At 44.1% G+C, this 25,454-nt stretch overlaps 1 protein-coding gene across 1 annotated transcript in view; it reads right to left on the bottom strand.

Moving 5' to 3' along the window:
* Zfp141 (zinc finger protein 141) overlaps positions 1–16,174 on the bottom strand; it is a 33,718-nt gene extending 17,544 nt beyond the window's left edge. The window contains exon 1 of the mRNA NM_001408793.1: positions 16,022–16,174. The gene's annotated coding sequence lies outside the window, so the exon portion shown is untranslated. The remainder of the gene's footprint in view (positions 1–16,021) is intronic.
* Positions 16,175–25,454: the final 9,280 nt, after the last annotated feature.

Below are 25,454 nucleotides of genomic sequence, written 5' to 3'. Positions count from 1 at the left end.
CCCTATATCTAAAACCTGATTGGTGGACTGAAATTTGATGAAGATGTTAGTGGTTTTCAAACTTAAAAGCTCTGTAACATTCTGGCTTAAAGTCCCAATGCAGCTTCTGGTCTGTTCTGCATATTATGAATCCGTAGTAGCGTGATTTCAATAAATTGTCATGTGCATCGACCTGGTGTTTTGAGTTGTGCTGGATCTATCTAATCAGACCCCATAAAATCACAGAGATCTACCACAATAGGCCCTGACTATTCCAACATAGCTGAAGCAAAAGAAAAAGATCTTAGAGCCAATTACAAGAATATAATAGAGCTCCTTAAAGAGAAAATGAATAAACCCCTTAAAGAAATGCAGGGAAACACAAGCAAACAATTGGAGGAAGGGAATAAATTCTAATGCCCAAAATTAACCTGCAAGCCCCACCCACTCAAGGACCAAGTAACATCATGGAATGCTGGGAGTTGTAGTTGTTAAAAATTAACAGTCTCATTGGAAAAAATGGTGGGCAAATGGTTTTGTCCATAAAAGCCCTGACTACAGGTGTCTTGGGGCATTCAGCAGGGTAATAAAGGGAGTGGCCCTGACCAAAGTCCACCTTGGTCAGCATTTAATAAATCTTCAAATTTGGCTCAAAATGGTAGAACTGGGTTTCTCTGGCAAATAATCTCATGTTTAACATTATCCCTTAATCAAATCCTGGTGGATGGCTGGGAACAGTTGAAGAAAACAAATAAAAGTGTTCAAAACTGAAAACAGAATCAATAAAAAAAACAAAAACTAAGTGAATTCTGGAAAGGGAAACATTAAGAATGCAAACAGAAACTACAAAGGCAACCTTCTCCAACAGAATACAAGAGATGGAAGAGAGAATCTCAGGCACTGAAGATACTATAGAACAAATGGACCCATGAGTCAAAGCAAATGGTATTGCTGACCCAAAAATATCCAGGATATGTGGGACACTATGAAAAGACCAACCCAAGAATAATAGAGAAAAGAGAAGAATCCCAGTTCAAAGTCCCAAAAAATATTTTTTAAACGTTTTATTGATTCTTTGTAAATTTTACATCAAGTATCCCAATCCTACTCATTTCTCTGTTCATTCAAATATACCCTCTTCCCTTGCAACCTCACATCCAAAAGCAAATACAAAGGAAAAATACCAAAAGGAAACAAAAATATCTCATTGTGGAAATTATAGTGTGTCATAGTATGTCACATGGTATACCGCTTTGTTGACACAGATATACCTGCACATACATGTTCATTGCTACACATTAACAAAATCACAGAAGCAAAGTTTCCTAGCCTAAAGGAGATACCTACATTATTACAAGAAGAGTAGATTGCACCAGGAAAAACATAAACTTATCACATAGTAATCAAACACTAAACATACAAAACAAAGAAAGAATATAAGAAACTACAAGCAAAAAAGACCAAATAACATATAAAGACAGACCTATTAAAATTATACCCAACTTCTCAACAGGGTCTCTAAAAACCAGAAAGTGGAAAGAGGCATCCAGTCAAAAGAGAAATACTTGAGCTATTAGTTGATTGTATAAACTAAATGGGCATAACTCACATTTACTGCACATTTTACCCAAACAAAAAAAAAAAAAAAAAGAATATAACTTCTTGGTATTTTACTGAACTTTCTCCAAAATTAACCACATACTTGTGTTGTTGTAAAATATAAAAATAAAAGAGTATTTGTTGTCTTTTACCCCACTAGGTCCGCACCTCGGTGCCCCAAGATCTGCTAGATATCTTGGCGGAAACACCCCAGCCGCGCACTTTCCTACACTCAAACCTTCACATAAAAGAACACACAACACAATAATCTTTGACCCAATTGATAAGATATAATTGCCCACTTAAATATACAAAGCCCAGTACCATCCATCCCTTGAGAACATTAATAACAACCTGTAAATACACAGAGCAGAATCCTAACATCACCTGACATCTTGTCCTGCCACGACTTCTCCGCCCCCTCTCCCTCTGGTCTCTCCTTTCTCTCTGTCTCCTCATCTTCCTTCAAACTTATTTCCCACCCATCCTTCCTTCTCCTCCAATGACAGACCTCCTTCTATCCTGTACCTGCCCCTCACCAGTACTTTACAAATTCAATGGAGAGGTGGTTCTGGTGAAGTCACCTGAGTTCTGAGTCCTTGACTAGGCAGCTGTCCTTGGGGCAGTGGAATTAGCATCAAAATACAGATAACTTCAGGGCAAACCACAACATACTTGGGTACAAAGTAAGTCTTTAGAATACAAGAAAACTGAAGTACTCCTGCGTCCTATCACACCGCTAGGGATTAAAGTTGGAAAAGAAAGAGAATAACAGAAACAGAAAACTTACTAACCCATGAAAACTGAACAACTCCCTATTGAAATAAAAAATGGGTCAAGGATATTTTGGTTGTGATCCTAACCTTTTAATGCCTGAGACCTCTCTGTATTTCCTCGGGAAAATGAAATAGAATAGATTTTGAAGGTGAACTAGGGGTGGGTGGGATGAGAACAAGAGGTGTGGGGAGAGTGATGGAGGGAGAGAGTACATGGAGACTACTACTTGGGGAAGCCTAATGCTATGAAAATTCCCTAGAATTTATGGGAGTAACCCTAGTGAAATCCCATAGTAATGGGGCATATGGAGCACTAACAAACTGTCTTCTACAACCAAGCAAGGCTACCAGTGGTGGGACTGGGACACCAATCCAGTCACAAAGGTTTCAACCCACAATCTGTCCAACATGCAGTCTTTCCTGCCTGCAAGATGTGCAGGGGCAATGCAGACACTAAACTTGTGGGAGTGGCCATCGACTGAATTATCTTGAGGTTCATGCCACAAGAAGAAGCCGTGACAGTTCCTGGATAGCTAGGAACTGGGCAGTGGAGAGCCCAGAGACCTAGGCTAGAACCAAACATGACTGGAAAAAGAAAATCAAAATCAATGAAATGATTATTAATAATACTCTGCTATACTCCTAGAACAGTGACTAGCTCAAATTTCATCAAAGAGGTTTCCTCCAACAGCTGATATTTGCAGAGGCAAACACTCAAAGCCAAACATTAGGCAGTACTGAGGGAACTCTGTGGAAGACGGGGAGAAAGAATTATCAAAGCCAAAGGTGTTGAGGACAACAGGAAAGCTGGTCCACAGAATCAACTAACCTGGGCCTATAAGGGCTCACAGGGACTAAAGAGGCAATTGTGGATCGTGCACAGGTCTACGCTAGGTTCTCTGCATATATGTATGGTTGCTTAGCCTGGTGCTCTTGTGGGACTCCTAACAGTAGGCGTGTATTATATGTGTATAGGGGGTGGGAATCTGAATCTTTTGCCTGCTGTTGGACTCTTTTCCTACTACTGAGTTGCCTCATCCAGCTTTGATATGAAGGCTTCTGCCTCGTCCTATTGTGTCTTCTCGTGCCATGTTCAGCTTATGTATCTGGGAGGCCCATACATATACAGCCAGCAAACTAGATAAGATGGATGAAGCAGAGACCTTGACAAGGACACTGCTTGGTCTCGCTCCTCTTTCTCACCCATTCCTCCTCAGGTTTGGATCCCCCTCGGTTCCTGTAAATTACGAAGCCCCTGTGGCGCCCGAACAGGGACCCGAGGCACAGATCCTCTCCGGACAGAAGGCGATTGTGTGACCCCGGCCGGGGAACCAAACGGACGGACACCGTGGACTGACTCGAGTCGGAAGTGAACGCACCGTGGCCGCTCATAGATCATGCGCTCTTGCCACTCATGAGAGACAGTCGTGAACATGTAAGAAGGACTTCTGTCTCATTAGGAATGGGCCAAAAGCTCTCTAAGGAAGCGGTCTTTGTTAACGACTTGAAGGCTTCCCTCAGGGAAAGGGGAGTTAGAGTTAAGAAAAAGGATCTTGTTAAATTTTGTATCTTTATATCTGAAGTTTGTCCTTGGTTCATTATTGAAGGACCAGATATTAGCCCCTATAGCTGGGAAAAGCTTGGTAGATGTTTAAATGATCTGTTAAAAGAAAAAGGATCTGAGGCAATTCCTATCCAGACCCTTAGTTATTGGACACTCATTAGAGACATACTTAAGTCCTCCTCTGGAGAGAAGGGAAAGATTATCTCTTTAGCAGAGGACTTTATCAAACCCCTTTCACGGCAGGGTTCCCTTTCCTCCGTTAATCCCCGAGAAGAGACAGAGATAAAGAATAGAGAAGGCTCCCCTTGCCCCTTGGTCACCACAGATATTCCAACTTTGGGTCCTCCCGGGGCATCAATGGCCATTTACCCACCCCTGCCGGAAAGGGAAGACACCCCGGGGCTTGCCTTCCCAGTGCTACAAAAGCCTTCCTTTCCTCCCAATAAATTGACACCCTGTGAGGAAAGCAATCTTGAAGAAGAGGCCGCTCGCTATCGCAACCCTGACTGGCCTCCTCTAGTCTCGGCCAAGGCACCACCCCCTTGCCCCCAACCTTTTGTGCCCCGGCTCTCCCTGTCCCTTCAGTCCCTGTTGACCTTTTGCTAAAAGCCAAAGATGATTTGACTAAACAGGTTGTCGCTCTGAGAGACGTTCTATCACTACAGAAGGAGTTTGCCAAACTCAACTCAGAGCTCTTCTCCCTGCAGAAAACCGTTGCCGATACTGTCTTTTCCTATCCCCAACCCCGGCCTATTAAGACTTCTGGTCAACGGGCCAGACACAATTCAGTGAACTCCAAGGTACTGGTCTTCCCGTCATTACTAGGCAATGGGCCAGAGAAACCCAGTCATCTGATGAAGAATTGAGAAGTGATAGAGAGGAGGGAAGAAAAAGCCAGGGGTGAGGGAGAAGAAGAAGTAGAAAAAAAAGGGTAGTGAGGAACCACGAGATCTGTCACAGGAAATGGTAGAATTTAAAAGACTCAAATTTAAGCCCCTTAGGGAACTTAATAATGCTGTTAGGACCTATGGCCCTAATGCCTGTTTTACACAATCCATGCTTGAAGCCCTCTCAGGAGGCGGATACCTCACCCGGGAGAATGGTTCAGAGCAACTCAGGCAGTTCTCTCTTGCAAACAGTTTTTGTCATGGAAAGCTGACTTTTTCAACCACTACCAGACTCGAGCGGGAAGGAATCAGAAAGATCCCCGGGCCCCAGAGGCAGCTAGGACCTTTGACAAACTTACTGGACAAGGAAAATACGTGTCAGAGGGTCGTCAGCTCAGGGTACCTATAGGCCTCTTGGCTCTAGTTAAAGAGGCCGCCCTGGGGGCCTGGAAGGCTGTCCCCTTCAAAGAGACCCTTACAACTCCCCTTACTAAAGTCATCCAGGGTCCTCAAGAACCGTTTAGTGAATTTGTTGCTAGATTGCAGGAGGTTGCAGAAAGGGTTTTGGGTCCCGGAGAAGAGGACAATAATTTCCTTAAACAAATTGCTTATGAAAATGCTAATTCGGCTTGCAAGTCCATCCTTAAGGGACAAACAAAAAATAAAGTGCTTCATGATTTGGTCAGGCTTTGTGCCGCTGTTGATATGGTTTCGAATAAGGTCACCCAGGCATCAATTTGGCTATCGGAGCAGCTCTCCAAGTAGCTAAAGGCCCAACCTCCCATAAAAACTGTTTTAAATGTGGTCAGCCAGGACATTTTGCTAGACAATGCCTTGATTCAGAGGGCAGACCAAAGAATGAGAGACTCTTTGGATAAGATACTGGCTCTCCACCTCCCTGGTCCCCTGCCGGCCACACAATGCCCTCGCTGTAAGAGAGGAAAACATTGGGCTAATCTATGTCACTCCAAAACGGACATTTCCGGTAATCCCCTCCCACCCCTTCAGGGAAACGGGTGGAGGGGCCCTCCTCAGGGGCCCCCGAGAACCATTCACTTCCAGCTCACCTCCATGGCCTCTCAGATACCTGCCCCAGGGCCAAACACTCCCCTCCCTTCCTCAGAGCTACCTCAGGAAGCACAGGAGTGGACTTGTGTGCCGCCGCCGATACAATATCGAGGCCTGAAGACAGCACACAAATTGTTCCCACCAGAATGTTTGGCCCCCCGCCTCCTAATACCTTTTCCTGATCATGGGACAAGCCTCGTCTGCCCTACAGGGGGTCATCATACACCCCACGGTGGTCACCGGAGAAATGCGGGTACTGGCTATCGCTACCTCTGGCCCTATGACCTTAAAGGAGGGACAAAGGATTGCCCAGGCTCTCCCCCTGCCATCAGACCGGCGCTACCCGTCTCTCCAGGACTGCCATGGTGCTACCCAACCTGGCTCTTCGGATGCCTTTTGGGTCCAGACAATTACCCATGAAAGGCCTGCTCTTAAACTTAAACTAGACAACCGATGGTTTCCCGGCATTGTTGATACTGGGGCTGATGCTATTGTCATATCTAAAAATCACTGGCCCTCATCTTGGCCTCTTCAGCCTTCACTCACGAATTTGCAAGGGATCAGCCATTGGGCGACATTAATTGGCTTTGCCCTTACTTAAAGTTCACCACCGGACAGCTTAAGCCCCTTTTTGATATCCTCCGAGGCAACTCTGATCCCACCTCACCTCATTGCCTTAGGCCTGAGGCCTCTGAGGCCCTCTCCTTGGCTATTGCTAACCAAAAAATTGCTTATTTTTCTCCCCATCATCCATTACTTTTTATAGTCCTCTCCACACCCCTTCCCCCTACTGCAGTTCTCTGGCAAGAATGTCCTCTCTATTTGATACATTTGCCTGCCTCTCTTAACAAGGTCCTGCCGAACTACCTCTTATTGGTGGCACAGATTATACGTCTTGGGAGAGAACAGTCACATAAATTGTTTGGTAAAGATCCAGATGTCATGATTCTTCCCTATAGCCCATCTCAGGCCTCCTGGCTTGGTCAACACATGGACGAATGGGCAATCAGCTGTGTTGCCTTTCAGGGTAAGATAGATAATCATTATCCTCCAGATAGATTAATTCAGTTTTCTGGTAAGCTTTCTGTTCCTATTATTTTCCCAAAAGTTATCGCACTCGCCCCCTGCCTGGGGTCCATCTTGTTTTTACCGACGGTTCCTCTAATGGCCATGCCGCCTTTTCCATTAATGGCAAGGTACATCAAATATCCGCTCCCTTGGACTCCGCACAGTTGGTAAAGCTCCGAGCTGTCCTTGCAGTATTTGAGACCCTACCCAGATCACCCTTTAACTTGTACACAGATAGCTCTTATCTTGCTTTTTCCATTCCCTTCCTGGAGATGGTACCTTATATTCGGCCCACCACCAATGCTGCTCTCACCCCTTTTATGTGGGACATGTCCGAGCACATTCAGGCCTGCCGGGCCCCCTGGCCGAGGGCAACGATGCCATAGATCGCATCACCCAACTTGTACCCTTGGCCCAGGAGGCTCCTATAACCCCTTTGACCCTGGCCCAACAGGCACATGATCTACACCATCTTAATGCACGCAGCCTTAGGCTTAAGTATAAGATCACCCGAGAACAGGCCCGCCAGATAGTTTGTAATTGCAAAGGCTGTGCAACCTTGCTATCTGACCCTCATCTGGGGGTCAACCCCTGTGGATTGGTCCCCAGAGAGCTTTGGCAGATGGATGTTACCCATATCCTCCTTTAGAAAGTTAAAATATGTTCATGTTACTATAGATACCTTTAGTGATTTTCTTTTTGCATCCCTGCAGGCAGGAGAGGCCACCAATCACGTTATCAGCCATGTTCTGGCCTGCTTGGTGGTGCTCCCACAACCTAAAATTATTAAAACAGATAATGGACCCGGATATATTAGCTCTAGTTTTAAAAACTTTTGCTCCCAATTTGGCATTAAACATATCACGGGCATTCCTTATAATCCTCAGGGACAGGGTATAGTTGAAAGAGCTCATCAAACCTTTAAAAATATGATCCACGAATTACAGTCAAATGGGGGAATATTATTCCCCCTCCCCAGTAATCACAAAAATTTAATAAATCATGCCCTCTTTGTCCTTAACTACCTGGTCATGGACAAGGATGGAAAAACTGCAGCAGACCGCCTGTGGCACCCCCATAATTCTTATGATTATGCACGAGTCCTATGGAGGGACCCGTTAACATCCCAATGGTATGGCCCTGATCCGGTCCTCATTTGGGGACGTGGATCAGCCTGCATTTATGATTCAAAGACTGGGGGCGCACATTGGCTACCCAAGCACCTTGTTAAGACCTTTAACCCAACCAGGGACAACCCTGAGGAAAAGTCTAACTATGCTTAATTACAGACCATGCTGACCATGTTCCCCTACATCTGGATCCCTGGAAGCATCATCATGTCTGCCCTTGCTGCATCGCCTCACCAGATCTTCAACTATACCTGGGTGATTCTTTTTTTTTTTTTTTATTAACTTGAGTATTTCTTATATACATTTCGAGTGTTATTCCCTTTCCCAGTTTCCGGGCAAATATCTCCCTAATCCCTCCCCCTTCCCTTCTTTATGGGTGTTCCCCTCCCCATCCTCCCCCCATTGCTGCCCTCCCCCCAACAATCTAGTTCACTGGGGGTTCAGTCTTAGCAGGACCCAGGGATTCCCCTTCCACTGGTGCTCTTACTAGGATATTCATTGCTACCTATGAGGTCAGAGTCCAGGGTCAGTCCATGTATAGTCTTTAGGTAGTGGCTTAGTCCCTGGAAGCTCTGGTTGCTTGGCACTGTTGTACATATGGGGTCTCGAGCCCCTTCTACCTGGGTGATTCTTAATGGCGCCGGAGATGTGGTGTCTGCCAACTCCACCACCGCTGCACGAGTTTCCTGGCCCAGTCTTGAGGTAGATCTTTGCAAATTAGCCCTAGGAGCTCACCTTGATTGGGGCACACCTGACATCTTTGCCCCCCCAAGAAAAAGCCCCTGAGCTGGCAGACCCCAGTATTGACCCGGGTTGCAGTAATACACTCAGAAGAGCCACATTGGCCCTTCAAACTGGGGGAATTTATTTATGCCCTGCTAACCACAGAGATCGTACAAAGGCCAGAGGCTGTGGGTATGAAACTGATTTCTACTGTGCCTCCTGGGGCCGTGAGACCACTAGAGACACGTACTGGAAACCCAGCTCTTCCTGGGATTATATCACAGCTAAAAGAAAATTCCCCAATGCCCGGGTCACCAGTCCAGGCCGACAACCCCTTAATAGCATACGCTCCGCTGACTCGGACCTGAACGGGTGGTGTAATTCTATCCAGATCTCTTTTACAGAAACAGGGAAAAAGGTAAATTGGGAACAGCGAGGTTTCGAGTGGGGACTTCGCTTATATAAACAATACAGAGACTTTGGCCTCACCCTAAAAATTAAATTGCTTAAAACCCGGCCACAAACACCACCACCATAGGGCCCAATACTAACTTACACCCTGCACCCAAGGTTGGGTCACATTCGAGAGATTCTCTGCAGGCTACACCTCAACCCAAGAATTCATCATTTCCACCCTTTATCAACCCCCATTCCCTGATGGGCCCCCCTCTACTGTTAATTTGCTCATAGAAATGCTTAATAGCTCCTTACCAGTCCTTGCCAATATTAATTCTACTATAGCCCTAGATGATTGCTGGATCTGTTATCACTCCTCCCCTCCCTTTTACGAGGGACTAGCAACCTTCGGGAACATCACCTTTACTAATGAGACCCATTCCCTACGCTGGTCAGCAAATTCTGAACCAACAATAACGCTCTCACAGGTCGCTGGAATTGGCCTCTGTCTATTAGGACCCCATATGATTCCGCCCTCCCCCCTGACACTTACTTGCAATAAGACAGTGGTGGTTACCACACAGACCAACTACACTGCTGCCCCTAAGGGCACTCATTTTGCCTGCTCGGCAGCCTTAACACCTTTTGTGGTAACATCTACCTTTTTGACAGAAAAAGATTATTGTGTCCTTGTCCTCCTTTTTCCATGATTAACTGCTCATGACTCCTCTAAGTTCCTGCAGTTCTGGGAAGGAGGCACCTCCACGCGTAGGAAGAGAGAACCCATCACCGCTGTGACTCTGGCAGTACTCCTAGGTCTGTCAGCTGTGGGGACAGGAACCGGGGTTGCCTCCCTGATCACCTCCCAACAGAGTTATCATCAGCTCAGTGTTGCCATAGACAGGGACATCAGTGAGCTTCAACAAGGAATAACCTATCTTAAAGATTCAGTCGCTTCCTTGGCTGAGGTTGTTCTACAAAATAGAAGGGGATTAGATCTTCTCTTTCTCCAAAGGGAGGGCTCTGTGCAGCCCTCAAGGAGGAGTGTTGCTTTTATGCTGATAAGACAGGATTAGTAGAAAATGGCCTACAAAAAGTTAAAGTTTACAAAAGAGACAAAGAGAAAGAAAAAAGAGTGAAGCCTGGTATAAAAATTGGTTTTCTGCTCTCCCCCGCTCACCACTCTTCTACCCAGTATCCTGGGTCCGTTTATAGGACTCCTGCTGCTCATCTCCTTTGGTCCATGGGTGCTTGGAAAGTTAACTGATTTTATCAAGGCCCAGGTGGATTTAGCTACCAAGCAGGTCGAAGTCCATTACCACCGCCTCCATTGTGAGGAGGCTGAGACAACCGGGGAGTGTGATACTCCCCTTTGGTCGCCCACAGCTGGCCTCAACTTGGCCGCCCTAAATACAGCCATAACTCAGGCTGGAAAATCAGTCGCTGGTGGAAGTGTCAATGACGGGAATATTATGGTGCCACATACCAGGCACACACCTCACTGCTGTGAAGTGACCCTACGATGGAATTAGCATGGGTCCATGATCTGGGTTGCCCACTCTCACAAAACACACACATATAGCCCAGAACGGTGTGTTAAAGCAGAAGATCGTTCCTAGCCAATGGGGTGGAGTCCTAACTGCAAGAGTGGCTCACCATAGCTGAGCTGGGCACTCTGTGAGGCAGATCTGATCTACCTCAGACCACTACTTCCACCCTGGCGGAAATAATGGAACTTAAGTGAGAGCGCCAGACGTGGGGGCAACCTGTGTAGCCTAAGACACGGGGCTTCACCGACCAGGTGCTGGTTGTGGAGGCACGTACCCCAGATCTTCCTCCCACTGATAGTTTAAGAAAGGCGGTGATGTCGGGGACCGGACGTCCGAACTAAGCAAAGCTAGAGCCTTGCCCTGAGCAGATTCCTGAGAAGGGCTTGACCTTTTCAAAGAACTTGTCCCTGGAAGACTGTTGCCTCATTGTCTAAGAAGAATATCTTGCAGTTTAATGATTCACCTTAATCCCTTGGGCACTTCCCAGTACTCCCCCTGCCCTAAGCTTCAATTCCTGCTTCAGAGCTTTAAATGCTGCACATTCCTCTCAATAAACAAACCTTGACAAGGAAAAAAAAAAAGATGGATGAAGCAAAGAAGTGCAGGCCAACAGGAACTGGGTGTAGATCTCTCCTGAGAGACACAGCCAGAATACAGCAAATACAGAGGCGAATGCCATCATTAAACCACTGAACTGAGAACGGGACCCCCGTTGAAGGAATCAGAGAAAGGACCGAAAGAGCTTGAAGGGGCTTGAGACCCCATATGAACAACAATGCCAACCAACCAGAGCTTCCAGGGACTAAGCCACTACCCAAAGACTATACATGGACTGACCCTTGGCTCCGACCTCATAGATAGCAATGAATAGCCTAGTAGGAGCACCAGTGGAAGGGGAAGCCCTGGGTCCTGCCAATATTGAACCCCCAGTGAATGTGATTGTTGTGGGGAGGGCGGTAATGGGGGGAAGATGGGGAGGGGAACATCCATAGAGAAGGGGATGGGAGGGATTAGGGGGATGTTGGCCCGGATACCAGGAAAGGGAATAACAGTCAAAATGTAAATAAGAAATATCCAAGTTAATAAAGATGAAAAAAAATTAGAAGACAAATCAAAAGTATTAAGTAGCTTTGTGGCTTCCAAGGATTTTATCTTGAGCACTGTAATGATATTAAAGCTGAACACAGTGTTTTTCAAAAAAAAAAAAATGGGTCCTTATTCATAAATGATGACGCAATTCCATTATCAGTAGGCTGTTTTTATTTATAAAATCAAAAGCTTATAAACACTGCGGGTTATGCATGCTGGGGAGAATTTATCCTGAAGAATAGAAAATGGAAAACAGACAAAGGCAAACAGGTAACATGCTTTTCACAGGAGTTGACATTGACAGTCATTTGAGAAAAGGAAAACAAAGCACTGTAAAAAGGGAGGAAACAGGAAAGGTGATGGATTCTGCAAACCAGCATTCCTGTAAGAACAGTCACTGTGTCCACTCCCCATGCACAGAGAGTATATGTTTACCTGAGAACAGGGCATCTACCATTACCCTTCTGCTTAGATCTTTGCAAGAAACTGCTTCTCAAAATTTCACCTTCCTGATAATAATCTGGATTTGAAGCCAAGAACAAACTCCCACCTCCTACTATACTCAGAGACTGGAAAGCAGGAATCCCACATGAGCTCACCCCTTGCCCTGAAAGAGAGTAGATGTAATTCCCCACAAGGTCCTAGAGGCAGGCCAAGCCTAGGGTTTGCCATTCTGGCATTTAGGTACCCTGATTTGTAAGCAAGAGGAAGGACTACAATGTGGACCTGTGCAGGTGACTTGACTTGCGATATATTACACATGCAGACCTGCATTTCCAGAGAGCCTGAACATGGCTATCAGTCAGACACCCAAAGAACTTTTCCTGGTTTATGTTTCCCCGGGGCATTTGTATAAAACAACATTGATGCTTCTACTGAGAATAACTAATGAAATCTGCAGCTTAGCAGCAGCTGAAACTATTTCTCAATCTGGCTGAAAAATCTAGATGCTTAGGACCAAGAGGGAGGAAATCAATGTTCCACCATTGCCTCCCCTGAGGTATTCTGTTGGGTTTCCGTGTCCCAGCCTAAAATATCATATGCTGAAACACTGCAGAGAGATTCGTGAGTAGATTCATTCACAAGTTTCCTTTTCACAACAACATTGCTTCTCCTGAATGCACTGTCAAAAGCACATGAGACACATGAGAAACAGAAAGCGAAATTTGTACCAAAACATGAGATCTCAGTATTGTAAAATGCCTTTGCTGTTAAGATACCTGCCCAACCTCCATCCGCCAACATCACTGTCCTTGTTGGCACTTCAACATCTATTAAAAGATAAATATTCTCTCATGTTTGAGTCTTCTTTGCAAAACGGGACTTCATTAATTCAATTGCACCAAGAATGCAATGCACAGTACTGAGAAGTGACTTTGTGCATCATTCAGACACCACACATGCTTTTCCCCATCAATCCCAAAGTTGCAGAAAACTGGTAAGTTTTAAATTATTACGAGTAATAAAGACCCATAGAATTTTAAGAGCTCAATACTGTTCCTGAGTATAATCAATTCCTTGAGTTAGAAATGAAAGTGGAAACTTAACTTTAAAAGGCCCTAGAGACAAACTGTTCCAACACGGTCTCATAGGAAGCACGTCCAACACAAACTAAGCCTACACCAACGTCCAGCTTTGCACCCCAAGAGACTGTCAAAAAGGAAAGGTTAGCAGCCCCCAGTAGGAGGAAGGAAATAAAAACAAACAAAACAACCTCTTGGTAGGCAAAAAAGAAAGACCCAGCATTTAGGGATTTCGGCAGGACTATAATGAGAGCATCCGTCCTCTCCTGCAACACAGCTAGGCTTCCCCTTACTCAGAGTGAAGGCAGGAAAATAAACCCATATTAACTCAGAGTCTTGGTCACAGTCATTTCTTGGGTAACTGAATTTGAAATAATAGCTACTAAAAAGACATCTCTGAAGATTTAATGGCACCTCTATTAGAAGCATGATGTCCTCTCCTCTCTGACTCTACGGTGCCGACTCCACGCCCCGCAGAACGCACGCTGTACTGCTGTACTCGCTGAGGTTCGGGGAACAGTCTGCTCGGGCCATGCAAAGGAGGCACCACACACCTCGTGCCAGGCTGTCACTGTGAGTTTCAACACCAAAGACTTTGTCTATGATTCGATTTAAGAGACAGTTTTCCTAACCTGACTAGCCCCCAAATATTTGAGACAGAGACCTATTGATTTATTCAATAACTTTTTAATCAGAATAACTGAGCACAAGTTTTAAGCCCCTATGCTTCCTCGCTACTTCCCAGCCACACTCTCTGAGTTACTTGCATTCGGTCTCTGCTTGGCTCCTTGGTGTACCTGGGTGTCCCCATGGAGAACCCCCTTGGTGAATCGTGCCTGATCCCATAGCAACAATCTCCTCCTTCCTCGACCTCATGGCCCTTCTTCTCTTGTACCCTCACCTGCCTTGTGGTGAGCTCCTTCTCCCTGCTCTTCTCCCTGGGACCCCTGGCTCTCTGCACACTCATTTGAGTTAATTGTGGAGCATTAATTATACCACATTGATATGGGAGATCCTTCAAACTTCATGATCATTCCCATGTCTGGGCTTTAATGAGATCTCAGCACACAGAAATCAGCATTTGAATACGCAGTGCAGAAGACCAAACCTCAACAACTTTTAATTTAACGTAAAAAAAAAAAAGCATTATGTATGTCTTGTCCTCTTTGGCTCTGACTCCTACTCTGTGCTGACTCTAACCTCCTTCATGCCCAGCCTGGTCTCCACAATGCAGTCATCCCCCAGCCTCTGCATGGAGAGTGCTAAGGTTGCAGGACAGTTGTGTGCTGCCACAACCTGCCAAACTACTTTAATACATAACTCTTGATTTCTAAGCTTAACCTCACATCTGGACACCAGAGACAGACATGGAGACACTGGGTCAGTTTAACTATTCTTCTACTTAACATGAGCAATGTATGGAATCTCATCCTCTGGCTTTCTTTCCTTTTTTTCCCAAAAGGGGTGTGTGTGTGTGTGTGTGTGTGTGTGTGTGTGTGTGTCTCGGGGTGGGGGGGAAGGGGATTAATTGGAGAAGGTAGCTCACTGGGGAGAAATTTTTTAACAGCCTATTCTTTATTATTTATTTATTTATTTATTTATTTATTTATTTATTTACTTTACAGGGATGTTTTATATGTTTGTGTACACACCAGGAGGACAGATGGGAACAATGGATTCCTAGGAACTGCAGTTCCTGGCAGCTCAAAGCCACAGTGTGAATGTGGGTACTGGGAACCCAACACTGCTCATCCACATCTCAGCTCCCTCCCTCTTTCTGCCCTTCCTCATCACATCACTGGTCTCTACACAAGGTTTACTGGTTGAGGCTGGCCCTGGCCTGTTTGGAGGCAAAAACCTAGGCTTCTGACCTAAAACCTCTTTAGATCAACTTTCTGTTCCCTTCCACCAACCCCCGGCCCTTCCTACATCCACAGGTCAGAAGAACAGGTCAGACTACTGACCTAGCCACACATCTGCAATGGACCCCAATAGTTAGGTAAACTCGAAATAGAAATTGAATTCGGTTTAGGTTTTTTTTTTTTTTTTAATACCCTTTCTGTTTTCAGCTCCATGTAGGAAATATGACACAGGGAAGGGAAATAATCAGAACACCTGGTGTCTAGGGCAAACACTAAGCCTTATATCCCAGATGACTGGGACCATACTAAATAGCTTACCCCGATTTCCTGGCTTTCACACAGGTCCTTCTATTTAATAGAAGCAATCTGTTGCTAATGCTGCTTAGGCTGATCATAGATACTGTGTCCTTAGTTTGGGCCAAACGTACATAAACTCATTTTCCCGTTTTCTCTTACTCCTTGAAGTGTTTCTCCTCTCTCGGGCCAGTTACCAGCTACTTAAACAATAAGGGACCAGAAAACAGCGCGGTCACCCTCGCAAGCACCGCGGTTGCCTTTGCAAGCACCATTCATTGGTCCCAGGCTCGGACACTGCAGCGCCCAGGCACTGGGTCTTGCCCAAACTGTGTCCTAAATACGAACAACGTGGCGAAATCCTACAGCAGAACACATGGGGAAGTGACAAAACAGACGCGAAAATCCCGCAAGAGAAGAATGAAAACAGGGCTGATCTCCACCTGCAGCCCTCAGTCAGCACAAACCTCTGGCAGGACAGCCCTGTTTCCTGCCTGCCAGGCCACTACTCACCTCACGCCGCACCTCACCAAGCCGGCACAAACTCCGCCCGCAGACACCCACAATTCCAATGGTCCATATCAAAGCACACGCGCTGTCTTAGCCACAAACTCCTTAGCGACCCCAAGAGGGTGTGTCCCCTTAGGTCACTTCCGGTTGTTTTGTAATGGTTAGCACAGCCTACACACCTCCCACTTGTGGTAAGGCGTGCATGCGCACTACCACTGACAGAGGTAAATCTTGCCAATACTTATTATGGTTCATTTAGTGATTCTTGTTCTCTCAGAAAGTACCATAGCCTCATTCACACTCCAGGGAGGCCACCATCAAAGTGCCTCAGTTCCTTACAATCAGACAAGGCAGAAGGAATGTGATGCACTGAAAGTCCAAGACTGCCTCACATGGCCGGGGCATTTGTATCTATTTCTAGGAGGCTATGACATTGTAATCTCCTAAAAGTATCATTTCTAATTACGTTTAAATTTTTATTAGATTTATGTCATGTGTTTTGCCTGCATATACAATTGTGCGCCCCATGCATGCCTATTGCCTGTGGAGGTCAGAAGAAAGTTTAGGCCCCCCTGGGATTGGAGTTACAGATGATTTTTTTTTTTTTTTTTTTTTTTTTTGTCCTCATCTGGGTTCTGTGAATGGAACCCAGGACATCTTCAAGAATAACAACTTCTCTTCACCAGTGTCTCTCCTTTTCTTCGCCTTTTCTCTTTATTTTCTCCTGACCTTTAAAGGGTTCTCATTTGTTTATGTTTCAGATTATCTCACTCTGTTGGCAGGTTTACAATTGGCCATGTAGATCATTCTGGCTTTGCACTCTCAAGACATCCCATGGCCTCCTCTGACTTCTGAGTGCTGGGACCAAAGTTGTTTCCCACCACACCTGACCTTTTTTAAATTTTCAAAGACTGAAAACTAGGAAGGGTTATCAGGAAACAGGAAAGTGAAGCCATATGGAACACTAAAAGTGAAAATATGAGATGAACCATCATGTTCTGACTGGGGGTATCTCATGGTCCCCAGAGGATTGAACTTTCTTCTTACTGAGAAGTAAAGTTTCCTTTTCAAGTTGCATAATAGAAACAGTGTAGAACTAGGTGGACATTAGCACTAATGCTAAATGGGGAGAGGCCAATAAAATGGGGAATGCATCCAACACTGTAAATGAATCAGTAGACCTAATGTAGGGTATGCGACTAAAGCCGAGGATAATCTGAGGTGTCTACAGGGTAAATATATTCTCGCCCTGGATGCTCTAGTACTATGTAGACCAAGCTGGCCTTGAACTTACTCTGATCTTCTTATCTATACTATTCAAATACCAGGATTACACAGCAATGTGTGATCATGGCCAGTTCACAGATGGCCCTAGATCTTCTCACTGAGAACAGAGTACAGGGGTGATGATTTAGGGAACACAGTCTCATGGTCAAAGGTAAAGATCCAAAAGAGTAGGCTTGACTGTCATCCATTGCTTGTCACAATTATAATAAAGTACATGAAAGCATTATGCTAATATCAACTTTCCTCATGTATCTGTTATTTTTAAGCACATCACTATTGATAACTATACCCATTTATTGCATCTCAAGCACCACCTGGTTTTCCAGAATTTCTTTCCTTACTGTTACACTGTCGTCAGTAAACATTTCACAATTGCCCATCCATCTTTCAGCCTGAACCACAGCTCATTCCCCAAGAAGATGGAGTGCTTGCCTCACACACAGTGATGAGTCACCGAAGAGAGACAGAGCTGAAGCTGCACATGCATGAAATCAGAAGTTAGTATCTGTACACGAGAGAGAACGTGGTGGGATTGTCCTTCTAGTCCTCAAGTACCTCACTCATATTTTCCAATTCATTCCATCTTTCTATGAGTTTCATTTTTGATGACCCAATAAAAAATTCCATTAAATTTATGCCAGAGTTCATTATACATCTATCTGTGTTGCTGAACCTATAGACTGAGTCCATTTATTTGCCTTTGTGAAAATTGTGGAAGGAGTAGTGGTAAGCATGGATATGTTAGCATCTCTTTGCTACGATATGGATTCCCAGTGTATGTGTAGCTAGATGTGATTAGCTGGATCACAGGGTAGATCTACTTTTAGTAATTTTAGAAAACACTATTGAGGCTGCATAATGAGTCCCTATCTCAAAAACACATCTAAACAACCAAAGAACAACAACAAAAACCCTACTGACTTCATTAACATTGCCACCACTAAGTTCCCCTCCAACAGTGTATAAGGGCTCCCTTTTCTTCACATCCTAAGCAGAACCTTGTTGTCCTTTTATGATGAGCTTTCTGACCCATGTGAGATGGAAATTTAAACCAGTTTAATTTGCCTATCCCTTACATGTTAGGTTATAACACTACAGAGAATTATTAAAAGTATGTCTTCTGAGAATTCTCTGCCTGTTCAGTCCCTTTTCTTGTGGTTTTATCATTTGGGTATTTATTTATTTATTTATTTATTTATTTATTTATTTATTTATGGTTTGGAGTTTTTCCTTTTATTATTTGGGTTGTTTGTTTTCTTTTTCACACTCATTTCTTTTGAACATTAAGCCCCGATTCATAGGGACTAGGATCAGGCAGCTCAGGATCTTTCCCATTTGTTGTCAAAGTGTGTTTCTTGGGGAGGAACAGACTGCAGCTTCAGCTGAACCCAGGTACCCTCATCTTTTGCTTTCTAATTTTTGATTCTTTTCCCTTACCCTTTTCAGGACACCATCTCAACTATTAGAAATGCTTTTTTTTTTTCATTTTGCTAGAAATTAAGTGTATGCAATACCTTCAATACTGAAAGAGTATAATTTAATGTGAATCTCTACAGAATCATTTCAAATGCAAAATTTAATTGTAAATAAGTTCATTGTGTGATTATATTTTAATTTGGGTTTGTTATTGTTGTTTGCAAGCTTTTTTGTTTTTTATTTTTATTTTATTCATGTTTTAAATTATTTATTTTATTTTTTACATCTCAAATGTTGCCCCTCTGCCAGGTCCCTCTTCTAGAATTTTCCCCCCTCCTTTTCACCTCTGAGATGGTCCGCTATCCCCTACTCCACTCATCCCCTATCCTGGGGTATCAACTCTCTATAGGATTAGGCACATCCTCTCCCACTGAAGTTGGACAAGGCAGTCCTCTGGTACATTATGTGCCAAGGCCAAAAAGTACAGAGTACCCATGATACACACTACAGACCATAAAAGTTAAAAAGGGACCGCTTCAGGCTGGACAGATGGCTCAGAGGGCTGGAGATATGGCTCAGAGAGGTTAAGCACACTGTCTGCTCTTCCGAGATCCTGAGTTCAACTCCCAGCAACCACAAGGTGGCTCACAACCATCTGTAATGAAATCTGGTACCCTCTTGTGGCCTGCAGGCATACATGCAGACAAAAGCTGTATGATGTATACATAATAAAAAATAAAATATGTAGAAAATAATGAGATATTAAAAAAATAAAGTGCTTCAATCCTAATTAGAAGGGGGACAAAATAATCATGGGATCCAGAGGGAGAAAGAGTGGTAGATGGGAGTGAGTGGGGGAAGGGAAAGGGAACAGGATCAGGTATGGTTGACCCTCAATCAGCCCCTCGTGGCTAATGTCTAGAAGGTGACCCCGAATGGCTATAACAAGCAGTTTTTATACTTTTCTTTTTATACATGTTACATCAGTAAGATTACAGTTTAAACTTATTAGCTAAGCATATTGACCTTTAAATTTATTGGCTAGCAAGCATATGACATGCATTCGAACTCTATCTGGGACCAGAGGGTCAGGTGACTATCAGCCAGTACATTCTGCAGTTTTTCAAGAACGTTCCTGCTCCTCTGGAGAACTATGGGTGGAGAATGGAAAGTGGCCAAGCCTTGACCTGAGGCAGTGGGTGGCAAAAGATCTTAGGGTCCTTCATTTCCCCCTTTTTCTTTTACAAACTCTAATCATGGAGCTGTGCTCAGAGGTCTCTGGTGACTATCTCATATTCTTCACATCCTGTCCTCAGGGTCTCATATTCTTGGCATGCGCCTACTCTCTCTTTTATGAATGCTATAAGCTTGTTCAATATACAGGTCAATAAAGCAGAACAATTAGGGGTCTTAACAAGGTGGATATGAGACTGGTTAGCCAAAGGGGCAAGTTAAACCAAGGTTCAAACCAGTACTGAGTGTTCTCGTTCTCTCTCGTTCTCTCTCTCTCTCTCTCTCTCTCTCTCTCTCTCTCTCTCTCTCTCTCTCTCTCTCTCTCTCTCTCTCTCTCTCTCTCTCCTGCTTTGCTGTCCCTTCTTTCACCTTGGCCATCATACCACAAGTTTTACAACCTGAATCCCCAAGTTTTTCTATTTAGCCATCTTGTTGGGGTTTTTTGGCCTCTCTGAGTGAATCTAATTATTATTGGGTTACAGGTGTCATTTGCACAGAAAGTACCCCAATACCCTCAGTCCCCCTGGTAGGGCCCCTCAGTACTGTGATCAAATTCCAAGAGGAGGAGGGGTTCCAGTACACGTCTTCTTGTAGACTCACATCCCCAGGCTTCACAATAAAAGTGGTCTGAACACCTACATCTGTGAACTCCCAGTTTCTTCCATCTCCAGAGCTAATATAAGTGGGGTTCTCCCACGGGTGATACCTCTGTGCAGGGAATGCACATCCTATCACCACCCCTGGAGCCCAGAGCCCTCTTTCTTCTATATAGGCAGTTTGCTTCTGCCAGCACTCATGTCATAGATGGGGATGTTCCATGAGTCGAGTCCGGCCACCAACTTGCACAGGTCAAAAGTGAGGGCAGGTCATCAGATGTTAAGGGGTTTGGAGGCTGTCAGGGAGGTGACCTCATCTCTAGTTCCAGTTTGAAACCACAGTCCAGGTTTTTTTTTAATTAATTAATTTATTTGTTTGTTTATTTTTTACAGTCCAGATTTCATTCCCCTCCCGGTCCACCCTCCCAACTATTCCACATCCCATACCTCCTCCCTGCCCACCCACCCCCTAGTCTCCACAAGGATGTCCCCAGCCCCACCAAACCTCTAAACTTCCTGGGGCCTCCAGTCTCTTGAGGGTTACGTGCATCTTCCCTGACTGAACCCAGACCCAGGAGTCTTATGCTGTCTATGTGTTGGAGGCCTCATCTCAGCTGGTATATGCTGCCTGGTTGGTGATCCGGTGTCTGAGAGATCTCAGGGGTCCAGGTTAATTGTGACTGCTGGTCCTCCTACAGGGTGGCCCTCCTCCTTAGCTTCCTTTAGCTTTTCCCTAATTCAACCAGAGGGCTCAGCAGCTTCTGTTCATTGGTCAGGTGCACATATCTCCATCTGACTCTTTTAGCTGCTCGCTGGGTCTTTGGAGGGCAGTCATGATAGGTTCCTTTGTGTGAATGCCCCATAGCCTCAGTAATGGTGACAGATCTTGGAGCCTCCTCTTGAGGTCTCTGAATCTTCTTTTCCTCAAGCTTTTCTCCATTTCCCATCCCTAAATTTCTTTCCGACAAGACGAACTATGGGTCAGAGCTTTGACTGTGGGATAGCGACCCCTCTGCTGGCCCTCAGGGTGGATAGTGTTCTTAATATCATTGTTTTCTCCCTAAGTTACACACCTTATTTTTTTTTTTATTAACTTGAGTATTTCTTATATACATTTCGAGTGTATTCCCTTTCCCGGTTTCCGGGCAAACATCCCCCTCCCCCTCCCCTTCCTTATGGGTGTTCCCCTCCCAACCCTCCCCCCATTGCCGCCCCCCCCAGTCTAGTTCACTGGGGGTTCAGTCTTAGCAGGACCCAGGGCTTCCCCTTCCACTGGTGCTCTTACTAGGATATTCATTGCTACCTATGGGGTCAGAGTCCAGGGTCAGTCCATGTATAGTCTTTAGGTAGTGGCTTAGTCCCTGGAAGCTCTGGTTGCTTGGCATTGTTGTACATATGGGGTCTCGAGCCCCTTCAAGCTCTTCCAGTTCTTTCTCTGATTCCTTCAACGGGGGACCTATTCTCAGTTCAGTGGTTTGCTGCTGGCATTCGCCTCTGTATTTGCTGTATTCTGGCTGTGTCTCTCAGGAGCGATCTACATCCGGCTCCTGTCGTTCTGCACTTCTTTGCTTCATCCATCATGTCTAATTGGGTGGCTGTATATGTATGGGCCACATGTGGGGCAGGCACTGAATGGGTGTTCCTTCAGTCTCTGTTTTAATCTTTGCCTCTCCCTTCCCTGCCAAGGGTATTCTTTTTCCTCATTTAAAGAAGGAGTGAAGCATTCACATTTTGATCATCCGTCTTGAGTTTCATTTGTTCTAGGCATCTAGGGTAATTCAAGCATTTGGGCTAATAGCCACTTATCAATGAGTGCATACCATGTATGTCTTTCTGTGATTGGGTTAGCTCACTCAGGATGATATTTTCCAGTTCCAACCATTTGCCTACGAATTTCATAAACTCGTTGTTTTTGATAGCTGAGTAATATTCCATTGTGTAGATGTACCACATTTTCTGTATCCATTCCTCTGTTGAAGGGCATCTGGGTTCTTTCCAGTTTCTGGCTATTATAAATAAGGCTTCAATGAACATAGTGGAGCACGTGTCTCTTTTATATGTTGAGGCATCTTTGGGTATATGCCCAAGAGAGGTATAGCTGGATCCTCAGGCAGTTCAATGTCCAATTTTCTGAGGAACCTCCAGACTGATTTCCAGAATGGGTGTACCAGTCTGCAATCCCACCAACAATGGAGGAGTGTTCCTCTTTCTCCACATCCTCCCCAGCATCTGCTGTCACCTGAGTTTTTGATCTTAGCCATTCTCACTGGTGTGAGGTGAAATCTCAGGGTTTTGATTTGCATTTCCCTTATAACTAAAGATGTTGAACATTTCTTTAGGTGTTTCTCACCCATTCGGCATTCCTCAGCTGTGAATTCTTTGTTTAGCTCTGAACCCCATTTTTTAATAGGGTTATTTGTCTCCCTGCGGTCTAACTTCTTGAGTTCTTTGTATATTTTGGATATAAGGCCTCTATCTGTTGTAGGATTGGTAAAGATCTTTTCCCAATCTGTTGGTTGCTGTTTTGTCCTAACCACAGTGTCCTTTGCCTTACAGAAGCTTTGCAGTTTTATGAGATCCCATTTGTCGATTCTTGATCTTAGAGCATAAGCCATTGGTGTTTTGTTCAGGAAATTTTTTCCAGTGCCCATGTGTTCCAGATGCTTCCCTAGTTTTTCTTCTATTAGTTTGAGTGTGTCTGGTTTGATGTGGAGGTCCTTGATGCACTTGGACTTAAGCTTTGTACAGGGTGATAAGCATGGATCGATTTGCATTCTTCTACATGTTGACCTCCAGTTGAACCAGCACCATTTGCTGAAAATGCTATCTTTTTTCCCTTTGATGGTTTTGGCTCCTTTGTCAAAAATCAAGTGACCATAGGTGTGTGGGTTCATTTCTGGGTCTTCAATTCTATTCCATTGGTCTATCTGTCTGTCTCTGTACCAATAAGATGCAGTTTTTATCACTATTGCTCTGTAATACTGCTTGAGTTCAGGGATAGTGATTACCCCTGAAGTCCTTTTATTGTTGAGGATAGCTTTAGCTATCCTGGGTTTTTTGTTATTCCAGATGAATTTGCAAATTGTTCTGTCTAACTCTTTGAAGAATTGGATTGGTATTTTGATGGGGATTGCATTGAATCTGTAGATTGCTTTTGGTAAAATGGCCATTTTTACTATATTAATCCTGCCAATCCATGAGCATGGGAGATCTTTCCATCTTCTGAGGTCTTCTTCAATTTCTTTCCTCAGTGTCTTGAAGTTCTTATTGTACAGATCTTTTACTTGCTTGGTTAAAGTCACACCGAGGTACTTTATATTATTTGGGTCTATTATGAAGGGTGTCCTTTCCCTAATTTCTTTCTTGGCTTGTTTCTCTTTTGTATAGAGGAAGGCAACTGATTTATTTGAGTTAATTTTATACCCAACCACTTTGCTGAAGTTGTTTATCAGCTTCAGTAGTTCTCTGGTGGAACTTTTGGGATCACTTAAATATAATATCTCATCTGCAAATAGTGATATTTTGACTTCTTATTTTCCGATCTGTATCCCCTTGATCTCTTTTTGTTGTCTGATTGCTCTGGCTAGAACTTCAAGAACTATATTGAATAAGTAGGGAGAGAGTGGGCAGCCTTGTCTAGTCCCTGATTTTAGTGGGATTGCTTCAAGTTTCTCTCAATTTAGTTTAATGTTAGCAACTGGTTTGCTGTATATGGCTTTTACTATGTTTAGGTATGGGCCTTGAATTCCTATTCTTTCCAGGACTTTTATCATGAAGGGGTGTTGAATTTTGTCAAATGCTTTCTCAGCATCTAATGAAATGATCATGTGGTTCTGTTCTTTCAGTTTGTTTATATAATGGATCACGTTGATGGTTTTCCGTATATTAAACCATCCCTGCATGCCTGGGATGAAGCCTACTTGATCATGGTGGATGATTGTTTTGATGTGCTCTTGAATTCGGTTTGCCACAATTTTGTTGAGTATTTTTGCGTTGATATTCATAAGGGAAATTGGTCTGAAGTTCTCTTTCTTTGTTGTGTCTTTGTGTGGTTTAGGTATAAGAGTAATTGTGGCTTCGTAGAAGGTATTCGGTAGTGATCCATCTGTTTCAATTTTGTGGAATAGTTTGGATAATATTGGTATGAGGTCTTCTATGAAGGTTTGATAGAATTCTGCACTAAACCCGTCTGGACCTGGGCTCTTTTTGGTTGGGAGACCTTTAATGACTGCTTCTATTTCCTTAGGAGTTGTGGGGTTGTTTACCTGGTTTATCTGTTCCTGATTTAACTTCGATACCTGGTATCTGTCTAGGAAATTGTCTATTTCCTGAAGATTTTCAAGTTTTGTTGAATATAGGTTTTTATAGTAAGATCTGATGATTTTTTGAATTTCCTCTGAATTTGTAGTTATGTCTCCCTTTTCATTTCTGATTTTGTTAATTTGGGCGCACTCTCTGTGTCCTCTCATTAGTCTGGCTAAGGGTTTATCTATCTTGTTGATTTTCTCAAAAAACCAACTTTTGGTTCTGTTGATTCTTTCTATGGTCCTTTTTGTTTCTACTTGGTTGATTTCAGCTCTGAGTTTGATTATTTCCTGCCTTCTACTCCTCCTGGGTGTATTTGCTTCTTTTTGTTCTAGAGCTTTTAGGTGTGCTGTCAAGCTGCTGACATATGCTCTTTCCTGTTTCTTTCTGCAGGCACTCAGCGCTATGAGTTTTCCTCTTAGCACAGCTTTCATTGTGTCCCATAAGTTTGGGTATGTTGTACCTTCATTTTCATTAAATTCTAAAAAGTTTTTAATTTCTTTCTTTATTTCTTCCTTGACCAGGTTATCATTGAGTAGAGCATTGTTCAATTTCCACGTATATTTGGGCATTCTTCCCTTATTTTTATTGAAGACCAG

The sequence above is a fragment of the Rattus norvegicus genome, chromosome 1 (genome assembly GCF_036323735.1).
Source record: "Rattus norvegicus strain BN/NHsdMcwi chromosome 1, GRCr8, whole genome shotgun sequence".
Classification (NCBI taxonomy): Eukaryota; Metazoa; Chordata; class Mammalia; order Rodentia; family Muridae; genus Rattus; species Rattus norvegicus.
Note: the sequence above shows the minus strand (reverse complement) of the source record. Positions and strands in the feature narration are given on the sequence as shown.